This window comes from Eleutherodactylus coqui, unplaced genomic scaffold (genome assembly GCF_035609145.1).
Source record: "Eleutherodactylus coqui strain aEleCoq1 unplaced genomic scaffold, aEleCoq1.hap1 HAP1_SCAFFOLD_550, whole genome shotgun sequence".
Taxonomy (NCBI): domain Eukaryota; kingdom Metazoa; phylum Chordata; class Amphibia; order Anura; family Eleutherodactylidae; genus Eleutherodactylus; species Eleutherodactylus coqui.
This window is the reverse complement of record NW_027101918.1, coordinates 37,705-50,285: the sequence shown is the minus strand read 5'-3', so window position 1 is coordinate 50,285 and position 12,581 is coordinate 37,705.

Here is a 12,581-nt window from a genome sequence, read left to right as displayed (position 1 = left end):
GGCCGGCCTGGGGCGAGTGGAGCAGCCCCCGTGCGCCCCTGAGCGCCCCCTGGCGTTTGCTGAAGAGGGGGTCCCAGCCGCCAATATGGCCGCCCGGGTGCCCGGGGGAGCCGCCTGGGGTGGCCCTGTGCAGCCCCCGTGCGCCCCTGAGTGTTTTTCAGTATCTGGCTGAGACACCCCCTGACCCTCCGACGGTGTCCGTTTGGAGTGCCTGGTGCCTGGGCACCCCCTGAGTGTTTTTCAGTATCTGGCCGAGACACCCCCTGACCCTCCGCCGGCGTCCGTTTGGAGAGCCTGGTGCCTGGGCACAGACCGCGGCAGCTCCCGCTGTCCGCATTGACAGAGAGGGCTGAAAAAATGACAAAGTCCGAAAATGCCTGAGAACCGGGAAGGGGACAAACCGGCGGCTCCAGGCCGAGCCGGAGTTCCAGGAGGTCGGCATGATTTTGCCGGTTTCCCCATAGGATGTGCCAAGTTGCCAAAATGGGGGAACTCAAAAAAGCACCCCCGCCAGATGTATGTAGGGGGGCTGGATGGTCGATAGGGAGTGGGTGCCTGGCAGCAGGGGCCACCCCGCGCGGGTGCCCCGGGGGGCCCGCGGGGGGCCCCCGAAGACACCCCCCCCAGCACTCGCTGAAAACCCCGTCCGAGCCGCCCGCGCTGCCCGGAGGGAGTCCCGGGAGGCCGGGCACGGCCCGCAGGTCTCTCCCTCTGCCCCCCGGTGAGGTTTGCACGGGGGGAAAAGTTTCAAAGTCCCGACGGGGGGCGAGAGACAGTGCGGCGAGGGGTGGCGGGCTGCTCCGCGGACCCGGGGGAAGCCCGGGGAGGGCGGCCTGAGGGCGCGGAGGGCCCCCTGAGAGTGCCTACGGGTAGTAGGTGAGAAACCCTGCCTGTACCTCCCACGGGGCCCGGGCAGGGACCCCGGGAGGCCGGGCAGAGCCCGCAGGTCGCCCCCTTCCCGTCCGATGAAGCTCGCACGGTCAGAAAAGTTTCAAAGTCCCAACGGGGGGAGAGGGTTGACGGCGAGGGGGTGCTGGCTGCCCCAGGGTCCGGGGGCAGCCCCTGGAGGTCGGCCTGGGGGTGTGGAGGGGCCCCCTGAGAGCACCCAACAGCAGTTGCTCAAGACCCCGCCTGAGCCTCCGGTGTGCCCGGGCATGAACCCCAGGAGGCGGGGAACAGCCGTGGCAGCCCCTGCTGAAGTCCTTGGCAGTTGGCAGAGGCGAGTCTTGGGAAAAAAAATGACAAAGTCCAAACGCTCCAGGCGCCGGCCAGGGGGGCGGACGTGGCTGGCCTGGCCGGCGGGTGCTGCGGCTGCCGGGGCTGAGCCGAGTGTCGATGCATCTCCTGAGAACCGGGAAGGGGACAAACCGGTGGCTCCAGTCCGGGTTGGAGTTCCAGGAGGTCGGCCTGACTCTGGAGGTTTTCCCCCTGGCTTTTCCCCATAGGCCAAAACGGGGGGAGGCAAAAAAGCACCCCCGGCAGATGTATGCAGAAGGGGCTGGGGGGTGACGGAGAGCGGGCTGTTGGCAGCTGTGTGGTGGCTGCAGGGGTGGGCCTGGGCGGCTGCGGTGGGCCCCCTGAGTGCACCTGCCCGTGGTGGCTGAAAACCCAGGCTGAGCCTCCGATGTGCCCGGGCAGGACCCCAGGAGGCCGGGCACAGAACGCCGGTTGCCCCCCATTGCCGTTTGACGAAGCTTGCACGGTCAGAAAAGTTTCAAAGTCCCAACGGGGAGAGAGTGTTGACGGCGAGGGGGTGCTGGCAGCTCCAGCGGCCGGGGGCAACCGCTGGAGGCTGGGCCCGGACTGCGGCAGCCCCCCTTGCAGTCGAACAAAGTTTGAGGAGACAAGTCATGAAAATGACAAAGTCCAAACGCTCCAGGCGTGCCGTCCAGGGGGGCGGACCCGGCTGGTCGGACCGGCGGGAGCTGCGGCGGCCGGGGAAGAGCCGAGTGTCAATGCAGGTCACGAGAACCGGTATGAGGGTAAACCTGGCCGCTCCGGGCCGAGGCACGGTTCCAGGAGGGCGGAAGGAGCGGGCCCGCTTCCCCTGATAGCGCCGACGGCGGTAAAATAAGGCCTCGCAAAACGTCAGCACGAACACCTTGTCGGGGTATAAGGGAACGAGCGGTGTGCGGTCTTTGACAAAGTGACAGTGTTTCTCAAAAAAGCACCCCCGGCAGATGTGTGCAGACGGGGCTGGCTGGTGTGGGAGAGCGGCGGGCTGTTGGCAGCAGTGTGCTGGCTGCAGGGGTGGCCCGGGGCGGCTGCGGAGGGCCCCCAAAGCGCACCTACCAGTGGTGGCTGAAAACCCCCGCTGAGCCTCCGATGTGCCCGGGCAGGACCCCAGGAGGCCGGGCAGAGCCCGCCGCTTGCCCCCTTGCCGTTTGACGAAGCTTGCACGGTCAGAAAAGTTTCAAAGTCCCCACGGGGGGAGAGTGTTGACGGCGAGGAGGTGCTGGCTGCTCCAGGGGCCGGGGGCAACCCCTGGAGGCTGGGCACGGACTGCGGCAGCCCCCCTTGCAGTCGAACAAAGTTTGAGGAGACAAGTCATGAAAATGACAAAGTCCAAACGCTCCAGGCGCCGGCCTGGGGTGCGGACCCGGCTGGCCGGGCTGGCGGGAGCTGCGGCGGCCGGGGCTGAGCCGAGTGTCAATGCAGGTCCTGAGAACCGGGAAGGGGACAAACCGGTGGCTCCAGGCCGGGTTGGAGTTCCAGGAGGTCGGCAGGACTCTGGAGGTTTTCCCCTTGGCATTTTCCCATTGGCCACAATGGGGGAAGTCAAAAAAGCACCCCCAGCAGATGTATGCAGAGGGGCTGGCGGGTGACGGAGAGCGGGCAGTTGGCAGCTGTGTGGTGGCTGCAGGAGGTGGGCCTGGGCGGCTGCGGAGGGCCCCCAAAGTGCACCTACCAGAAGGGGCCCAAGACCCAGGCTGAGCCTCCGATGTGCCCGGGCAGGACACCCAGGAGGCGGGGAGCAGCCCCCGCTGAGGTCCATGGCATGTGCCAGAGGCGAGTCTTGGAGAAAAAAACGACAAAGTCCAAACGCTCCAGGCGCCGGGCAGGGTGGCGGACCCGGCTGGCCGGGCCGGCGGGGGCTGCGGCTGCCGGGGCTGTGCCGAGTGTCAATGCATGTCCTGAGAACCGGGAAGGGGACAAACCGGCGGCTCCAGGCCGAGCTCGAGTTCCAGAAGGTCGGCCTGACTCTGGAGGTTTTCCCCCTGGCTTTTCCCCATAGGCCAAAATGGGGGAAGTCAAAAAAGCACCCCCAGCAGATGTATGCAGAGGGGCTGGGGGGTGATGGGGAGCGGGTGTTTGGCAGCAGTGTGCTGGCTGAAGAGGTGTGCATGGGCGGCTGCGGAGGGCCCCCTGAGTGCACCTGCCAGCGGTGGCTCAAAACCCTGGCTGAGCCTCCGATGTCCCCGGGCAGGACCCCAGGAGGCCGGGCACAGACCGCAGCCTGCCCCCTTGCCGTTTGACGAAGCTTGCACGGTCAGAAAAAGTTTCAGAGTCCCAACGGGGAGAGAGTGTTGAGGGCGAGGGGGTGCTGGCAGCTCCAGGGGCCGGGGGCAACCCCTGGAGGCTGGGCACGGACTGCGGCAGCCCCCCTTGCGGTCGAGCAAAGTTTGAGGAGACAAGTCATGAAAATGACAAAGTCCAAACGCTCCAGGCGTGCCGGGCAGGGTGGCGGAGCCGGCTGGCTGGGCCGGTGGGAGCTGCGGCTGCCGGGGCTGAGCCGAGTGTCGATGTATGTCGTGAGAACCGGTATGAGGGTAATCCTGGTCGCTCCGGGCCGAGGCACGGTTCCAGGAGGGCGGAAGGAGCGGGCCTGTTTCCCCTGATAGCGCCGACGGCGGTAAATTAAGGCCTCGCAAAACGTCAGGACGAACACCTTTATTGCATATAAGGGAACGAGCGGAGTGCGGTCTCTCACAAAGTGACTATTTCTCATAGTGCAGAGAAGGGAGTGGGGGCCGCTCAAAGTCAAAGCACCGCGGCCGCCCCTCTGCCACCTCCCTGGGAGCAGAGTCATCGAGCGCGAGTGTCCCCACTCCGCCTTTCCAGGCCGCGGTGCCGACAGGCTGGCTGGCTGCCCGGGCAGACCCCGCTCTCCGAGCGGCCGGGCCCCAACGTTCGAGAGGTGTAGGAAGCCACCTTGGGGGGGCTGCGGAGGCCCCCCCTGACACCGCCTCCAAGCCCTTGCTGAGAGCCCTGTCCTAGCTGCCTGCGCGGGCAGGCGGGACCCCCCAGTAGGCCGGGCACAGCCCGCGGCAGCCACTGCTGAAGCCCACGGCGGTTGGCAGAGGTGGGTCTTTGAATAAAATGACAAAGTCCAAACGCTCCAGGCGCCGGCCAGGGGGGAGGACCCGGCTGGCCGGGCCGGCGGGAGCTGCGGCGGCTGGGGAAGAGCCGAGTGTCAATGCAGGTCCTGAGAACCGGGAAGGGGACAAACCGGTAGCTCCCGGCCGGGCTAGAGTTCCAGGAGGTCGGCCTGACTCTGGAGGTTTTCCCCCTGGCTTTTCCCCATAGGCCAAAATGGGGGAAGTCAAAAAAGCACCCCCAGCAGATGTATGCAGAGGGGCTGGGGGGTGACGGGGAGTGGGCTGTTGGCAGCAGTGTGCTGGCTGCAGAGGTGTGCCTGGGCGTCTGCGGAGGGCCCCCTGAGTGCACCTACCAGTAGTCACTCAACACCCAGCCTGAGCCTCCGATGTGCCCGGGCAGGAACCCAGGAGGCCGGGCACAGACCGCAGCTTGCCCCCTTGCCGTCCGATGAAGCTTGCACGGTCAGAAAAAAAGTTTCAAAGTCCCCACGGGGGGAGAGTGTTGAGGGCGAGGGGGTGCTGGCTGCTCCAGGGGCCGGGGGCAACCCCTGGAGGCTAGGCACGGACCGCGGCACGCCCCCTTGCAGTCGAACAAAGTTTGAGGAGACAAGTCATGAAAATGACAAAGTCCAAACGCTCCAGGCGCCGGCCAGGGCGGCGGACCCGGCTGGCCGGGCTGGCGGGGGCTGCGGCTGCCGGGGCTGAGCCGAGTGTCAATGCATGTCCTGAGAACCGGGAAGGGGACAAACCGGTGGCTCCAGGCCGAGCTCGAGTTCCAGGAGGTCGGCCTGACTCTGGAGGTTTTCCCCTTGGCTTTTCCCCATAGGCCAAAATGGGGGAAGTCAAAAAAGCACCCCCGCCAGATGTATGCAGAGGGCCTGGGGGGTGATGGGGAGCGGGCTGTTGGCAGCAGTGTGCTGGCTGCAGAGGTGTGCCTGGGCGTCTGCGGAGGGCCCCCTGAGTGCACCTACCAGTAGTCACTCAACACCCAGCCTGAGCCTCCGATGTGCCCGGGCAGGAACCCAGGAGGCCGGGCACAGACCGCAGCCTGCCCCCTTGCCGTCCGATGAAGCTTGCACGGTCAGAAAAAGTTTCAAAGTCCCCACGGGGAGGGAGTGTTGAGGGAGAGGGGGTGCTGGCTGCTCCAGGGGCCGGGGGCAACCCCTGGAGGCTGGGCACGGACCGCGGCAGCCCCCCTTGCAGTCGGACAATGTCTGAGGAGACAAGTCGTGAAAATGACAAAGTCCAAACGCTCCAGGCGTGCCGGCCAGGGGTGCGGACCCGGCTGGCCGGGCCGGCGGGGGCTGCGGCTGCCGGGGCTGAGCCGAGTGTCAGTGCATCTCCTGAGAACCGGGAAGGGGACAAACCGGTGGCTCCAGGCCGAGCTCGAGTTCCAGGAGGTCGGCCTGACTCTGGAGGTTTTCCCCCTGGCTTTTCCCCATAGGCCAAAATGGGGGAAGTCAAAAAAGCACCCCCGCCAGATGTATGCAGAAGGGGCTGGCTGGTGACGGGGAGCGGGCTGTTGGCAGCGGTGTGCTGGCTGCAGAGGTGTGCATGGGCGGCTGCGGAGGGCCCCCTGAGTGCACCTGCCCGTGGTGGCTGAAAACCCAGGCTGAGCCTCCGATGTGCCCGGGCAGGACCCCAGGAGGCCGGGCACAGAACGCCGGTTGCCCCCTTGCCGTTTGACGAAGCCTGCACGGTCAGAAAAGTTTCAAAGTCCCAACGGGGAGAGAGTGTTGAGGGCGAGGGGGTGCTGGCAGCTCCAGGGGCCGGGAGGGAGGCCCTGGAGGTGGGCCTGGGGGGTGTGGCGGGGCCCCCTGAGAGCACCTACCAGCAGTTGCTCAAGACCCTGCCCGAGCCTCCGGTGTTGCAGGGCAGGACACCCATTGGCGGGGAACAGCAGGTGGCAGCCCCTGCTGTAGTCCTTGGCAGTTGGCAGAGATGAGTCTTTGAGAAAAAAACGACAAAGTCCAAACGCTCCAGGCGCCGGGCAGGGTGGCGGACCCGGCTGGCCGGGCCGGCGGGGGCTGCGGCTGCCGGGGCTGAGCCGAGTGTCAAGGCATGTCCTGAGAACCGGGAAGGGGGCAAACCAGTAGCTCCAGGCCGGGCTAGGGTTCCAGGAGGTCGGCCTGACTCTGGAGGTTTTCCCCCTGGCTTTTCCCCATAGGCCAACATGGGGGAAGTCAAAAAAGCACCCCCGGCAGATGTATGCAGAGGGGCTGGCGGGTGATGGGGAGCGGGCTGTTGGCAGCCGTGTGCTGGCTGCAGAGGGCCCCCGAGGTGCTGCACCTACCAGTAGTTGCTCAAGACCCCCCCTGACCCTCCGGTGTTGCAGGGCAGGAAACCCAGGAGGCGGGGAACAGCCGTGGCAGCCCCTGCTGAATCCCACGGCAGTTGGCAGAGATGAGTCTTTGAGAAAAATGACAAAGTCCAAACGCTCCAGGCGTGCCGGCCAGGGGGGCGGACCCGGCTGGCCGGGCCGGCGGGAGCTGCGGCTGCCGGGGCTGAGCCGAGTATCGATGCATGTCGTGAGAACCGGTATGAGGGTAATCCTGGGCCCTCCGGGCCGAGGCACGGTTCCAGGAAGGCGGAAGGAGCGGGCCTGTTTGCCCTGATAGCGCCGACGGCGGTAAATTAAGGCCTCGCAAAACGTCAGGACGAACACCTTTTTTGCATATAAGGGAACGAGCGGTGTGCCGTCTTTGACAAAGTGACTATTTCTCAGAGTGCTGAGAAGGGAGTGGGGACCGCTCAAAGTCAAAGCACCGCGGCCGCCCCTCTGCCACCTCCCTGGGAGCAGAGTCATCGAGCGCGAGTGTCCCCACTCCGCCTGTGCAGGCCGCGGGGCCGACAGGCTGGCTGGCTGCCCGGGCAGACCCCGCTCTCCGAGCGGCCGGGCGCCACGTTCGAGAGGTGTACGAAGCCACCTTGGGGGCCTGCGGAGGCCCCCCTGAGGGCGCCTCCAAGCCCTTGCTGAGAACCCTGTCCTAGATGCCTGCGCGGGCAGGCGGGACCCCACCAGGAGGCCGTGCACAGCCCGCGGCAGCCACTGCTGAAGCCCAGGGCAGTTGGCAGAGATGAGTCTTTGAAAAAAAATGACAAAGTCCAAACGCCTCCAGGCGCCGGCCAGGGGGACGGACCCGGCTGGCCGGGCCGGCGGGAGCTGCGGCGGCTGGGGCTGAGCCGAGTGGCGATGCACGTCCTGAGAACCGGGAAGGGGACAAACCGGTAGCTCCAGGCCGGGCTAGAGTTCCAGGAGGTCGGCCTGACTCTGGAGGTTTCCCCCCTGGCTTTTCCCCATAGGCCAAAGCGGGGGAAGTCAAAAATGCACCCCCAGCAGATGTATGCAGAGGGGCTGGCTGGTGATGGGGAGCGGGCTGTTGGCAGCGGTGTGCTGGCTGCAGGGGTGGCCCGGGGCGGCTGCGGAGGGCCCCCGAGGTGCACCTACCAGCAGTAGCTCAAGACCCTGCCTGAGCCTCCGGTGTTGCAGGGCAGGACACCCAGGAGGCGGGGAACAGCCCGCGGCAGCCCCCGCTGAAGTCCATGGCATTTGCCAGAGGAGAGTGTTGGATGAAAAAACGACAAAGTCCAAACGCTCCGGGCGCCGGCCAGGGGGACGGACCCGGCTGGTCGGGCCGGCGGGAGCTGCGGCTGCCGGGGCTGAGCCGAGTGTCGATGCATGTCGTGAGAACCGGTATGAGGGTAATCCTGGGCCCTCGGGGCCGAGGCACGGTTCCAGGAAGGCGGAAGGAGCGGGCCCGCTTCCCCTGATAGCGCCGACGGCGGTAAAATAAGGCCTCGCAAAACGTCAGGACGAACACCTTTTTTGCATATAAGGGAACGAGCGGTGTGCGGTCTTTGACAAAGTGACTATTTCTCAATGTGCTGAGAAGGGAGTGGGGACCGCTCAAAGTCAAAGCACCGCGTCCGCCCCTCTGCCACCTCCCTGGGAGCAGAGTCATCGAGCGCGAGGGTCCCCACTCCGCCTGTGCAGGCCACGGGGCCAACAGGCTGGCTGGCTGGCTGCCCGGGCGACCCCCCCTCCGAGATGCCGGGCCGGGGCAGACTGTGCAAACGAGCGCGGGCGTGTTTTCTTCCCCTGGGGTGGAGCCCTTCCACCCCACGCCGTCCAAGGCCCGTTGGCCTCGGGCGGCCTGCCTCCGAGAGTGGGAGAGAGACGGAGGACGGCGGCCCGCGGCGGCGCGAGGCGTCCCCGTTGTTCCACCACGGCTGCCAGCCGGTCGATCCTGCCGGTAGCCTGGGCTTGTCTCCGCTCCGCCTGTCCAGGCCGTGGGGCCCACAGGCGGCTTGCCCGGGAAGACCCCGCTCTCCGAGCGGCCGGGCGCCACGTTCAAGAGGTGTACGGAGCCACCTGTGGGGGGTCTGCGGAGGCCCCCCCTGAGAGCGCTGATAACCCTGTCCTAGCTGCCTGCGCGGGCAGGCGGGACCCCCAAGAGGCCGGGCACAGCCCGCGGCAGCCCCCGCCGAAGTCCACGGCAGTTGGCAGAGACGAGTCTTGGAGAGAAAACGACAAAGTCCAGACGCTCCAGGCGCCGGCCAGGGGTGCGGACCCGGCCGGCCGGGCCGGCGGGAGCTGCGGCTGCCGGGGCTGAGCCGAGTGTCGACGCATGTCGTGAGAACCGGTATGAGGGTAATCCTGGGCCCTCGGGGCCGAGCTACGGTTCCATGAAGGCGGAAGGAGCGGGCCTGTTTCCCCTGATAGCGCCGACGACGGTAAAATAAGGGCTCGCAAAACGTCAGGACGAACACCTTTTTTGCATATAAGGGAACGAGCGGTGTGCGGTCTTTGACAAAGTGACTATTTCTCAGAGTGCTGGAGTGGGGACCGCTCAAAGTCAAAGCACCGCGGCCGCCCCTCTGCCACCTCCCTGGGAGCAGAGTCATAGAGCGCAAGTGTCCCCACTCCGCCTGTGCAGGCCGCGGGGCCAACAGGCTGGCTGGCTGGCTGCCCGGGCGACCCCCCTCCGAGATGCCGGGCTGAGGCGTAGGCAGCCGCCTCCATCACCACCACCCAAGGCGAGAGAGTGGGTCAACGGGAGAGCCGTCGCGGCCGGGGGACCCTCGCCGCGCCCATGTCCGGGGAAGGACCACAAGGGCCCTGCTCCCCGGCGCCCCGGCGAGCGGGTTCACCCTCGGCGCGTACGGCTCTCGAGGATGGGGAAGGGACGCGCGTGGGCGTCCCTCCCGTCCCCCGCGGAAGAAGGCGAGCGACTCTGCGCGTCGGGACACCCCGCGGAGCCCCCTGCGGGGGGAGTACTCCGGGGGAGAAGCGTGGCGCAGGGGGTGCAGCCCTTTCCCAGGCCACCGTGCGACGGCGTCGGTGGGGCCGACGCCGAGAGAGAGAACGATCCGGGCTCTCCCGCCTCAGGGCGGCCGAGAGCGGGGCACGGGCCCCACGTTTGGTGACGGTTTTCCCGAAAGCGAAGGACCCCCGCCTGTCCCCTCGGGCTCCGGCCGATGCGGGCGGTCCAGGGCGGGGATAGGGGACGGCGGCCTGCGGACGACGCGCTTTATCCCCAGAAGGAGCGAGGCATGAGGGGGTGTTCCACCCCCGCCGGCCGGTCTCGCTCCTTCTCCGGGCTACGCCTCGGCGGAGTAAAGACCCCCGGGTCAACGCTCCCGCGTCCGGGTGCCGCCGCGCGTCCCCTTCCCGCGGGGGGTGGATCCCTTCCACCCCTGGCCGTTCGAGGCCCGTGCGCCTCGGGCGGCCTCCCTTCCGAGAGAGGGAGAGAGAGACGGAGGACGGTGGTCCGCGACGGCGCGAGACGTCCAAGTTGTGTTCCCCACGGCGGCTACCCGGTCGATCCCGCCCGGTGGCCTAGGCTTTTCCCCACTCTGCCTGTCCTGGCCGCGGGGCCGACAGGCTGTCTGCCCGGGTAGACCCCGTTCTCACTGAGCGGCCGGGCCCCAACGTTCAAGAGGTGTACGAAGCCACCTCGGGGTGGAGCCCTTCCACCCCTGGCCGTCCGAGGCCCGTGCGCCTCGGGCGGCCCCCCTTCCCGAGAGAGGGAGAGAGACGGAGGACGGTGGTCCGCGACGGCGCGAGGCGTCCAACTTGTGTTCCCCCACGGCGGCTATCCGGTCGATCCCGCCCGGTAGCCTAGGCTTTTCCCCACTCTGCCTGTCCAGGCCGCGGGGCCGACAGGCTGTCTGCCCGGGTAGACCCCGTTCTCACTGAGCGGCCGGGCCCCAACGTTCAAGAGGTGTACGAAGCCACCTCGGGGTGGAGCCCTTCCACCCCTGGCCGTCCGAGGCCCGTGCGCCTCGGGCGGCCCCCCTTCCCGAGAGAGGGAGAGAGACGGAGGACGGTGGTCCGCGACGGCGCGAGGCGTCCAACTTGTGTTCCCCCACGGCGGCTATCCGGTCGATCCCGCCCGGTAGCCTAGGCTTTTCCCCACTCTGCCTGTCCAGGCCGCGGGGCCGACAGGCTGTCTGCCCGGGTAGACCCCGTTCTCACTGAGCGGCCGGGCCCCAACGTTCAAGAGGTGTACGAAGCCACCTCGGGGTGGAGCCCTTCCACCCCTGGCCGTCCGAGGCCCGTGCGCCTCGGGCGGCCCCCCCTTCCCGAGAGACGGAGGACGGTGGTCCGCGACGGCGCGAGGCGTCCAACTTGTGTTCCCCCACGGCGGCTTCCCGGTCGATCCCGCCCGCCGGTAGCCTAGGCTTTTCCCCGCTCCGCCTGTCCAGGCCGCGGGGCCGACAGGCTGTCTGCCCGGGTAGACCCCGCTCTCCGAGCGGCCGGGCGCCACGTTCAAGAGGTGTACGAAGCCACCTTTGGGGGGGCTGCGGTGCCCCCCGCCCCGAGAGTGCCTCCCAGGCCGAGGGAGCCCGGCGGTCGAGTGTCGTAGGAAAGCGCGTGCCACGGCTGTGTCGGTCACAGGGGCCAGAGGTAGTTTGGGCAACGGCTTAGATCCGTATGAAGCTCATCCTTTCCGGCCTGTTCTGGCGGCGGCTAGGCGCGCGCGCGCGAATGGCACGACGCCCCTGGTTCCAGCGAGGCGACGGCGCCCCGCACCCCACTCTCTGGGCCGAGCAGAGCCCCCGAGCGCAAGGTTCCCCGCTCCGCCTGTCCAGGCCGCGGGGCCAGCAGGCTGTCTGCCCGGGTAGACCCCGCTCTCCGAGCGGCCGGGCCCCAACGTTCAAGAGGTGTACGAAGCCACCTTGAGGTGGAGCCCTTCCACCCCTGGCCGTCCGAGGCCCGCCGGTAGCCTTGGCTTGTCCCCACTCCGCCTGTCCAGGCCGCGGGGCCGACAGGCTGTCTGCCCGGGTAGACCCCGCTCTCCGAGCGGCCGGGCCCCAACGTTCAAGAGGTGTACGAAGCCACCTTTGGGGGGGCTGCGGTGCCCCCCGCCCCGAGAGTGCCTCCCAGGCCGAGGGGAGCCAGGCGGTCGAGTGTCGTAGGAAAGCGCGTGCGCGGCTGTGTCGGTCACACGGGCCAGAGTTAGCTTGGGCAACGGCTTAGATCCGTATGCAGCTCAACCTTTCCGGCCTGTTCTGGCGGCGGCTAGGCGCGCGCGAACGTCACGACGCCCCTGGTTCCAGCGAGGCGACGGCGCCCCGCACCCCGCTCTCTGGGCCGAGCAGAGCCCCCGAGCGCAAGAGTCCCCGCTCCGCCTGTCCAGGCCGCGGGGCCGACAGGCTGTCTGCCCGGGTAGACCCCGCTCTCCGAGCGGCCGGGCCCCAACGTTCAAGAGGTGTACGAAGCCACCTCGGGGGGCTGCGGTGCCCCCCGCCCCGAGAGTGCCTCCCAGGCCGAGGGGAGCCAGGCGGTCGAGTGTCGTAGGAAAGCGCGTGCGCGGCTGTGTCGGTCACACGGGCCAGAGTTAGCTTGGGCAACGGCTTAGATCCGTATGCAGCTCAACCTTTCCGGCCTGTTCTGGCGGCGGCTAGGCGCGCGCGAATGTCACGACGCCCCTGGTTCCAGCGAGGCGACGGCGCCCCGCACCCCGCTCTCTGGGCCGAGCAGAGCCCCCGAGCGCAAGAGTCCCCGCTCCGCCTGTCCAGGCCGCGGGGCCGACAGGCTGTCTGCCCGGGTAGACCCCGCTCTCCGAGCGGCCGGGCCCCAACGTTCAAGAGGTGTACGAAGCCACCTCGGGGGGCTGCGGTGCCCCCCGCCCCGAGAGTGCCTCCCAGGCCGAGGGGAGCCAGGCGGTCGAGTGTCGTAGGAAAGCGCGTGCGCGGCTGTGTCGGTCACACGGGCCAGAGTTAGCTTGGGCAACGGCTTAGATCCGTATGCAGCTC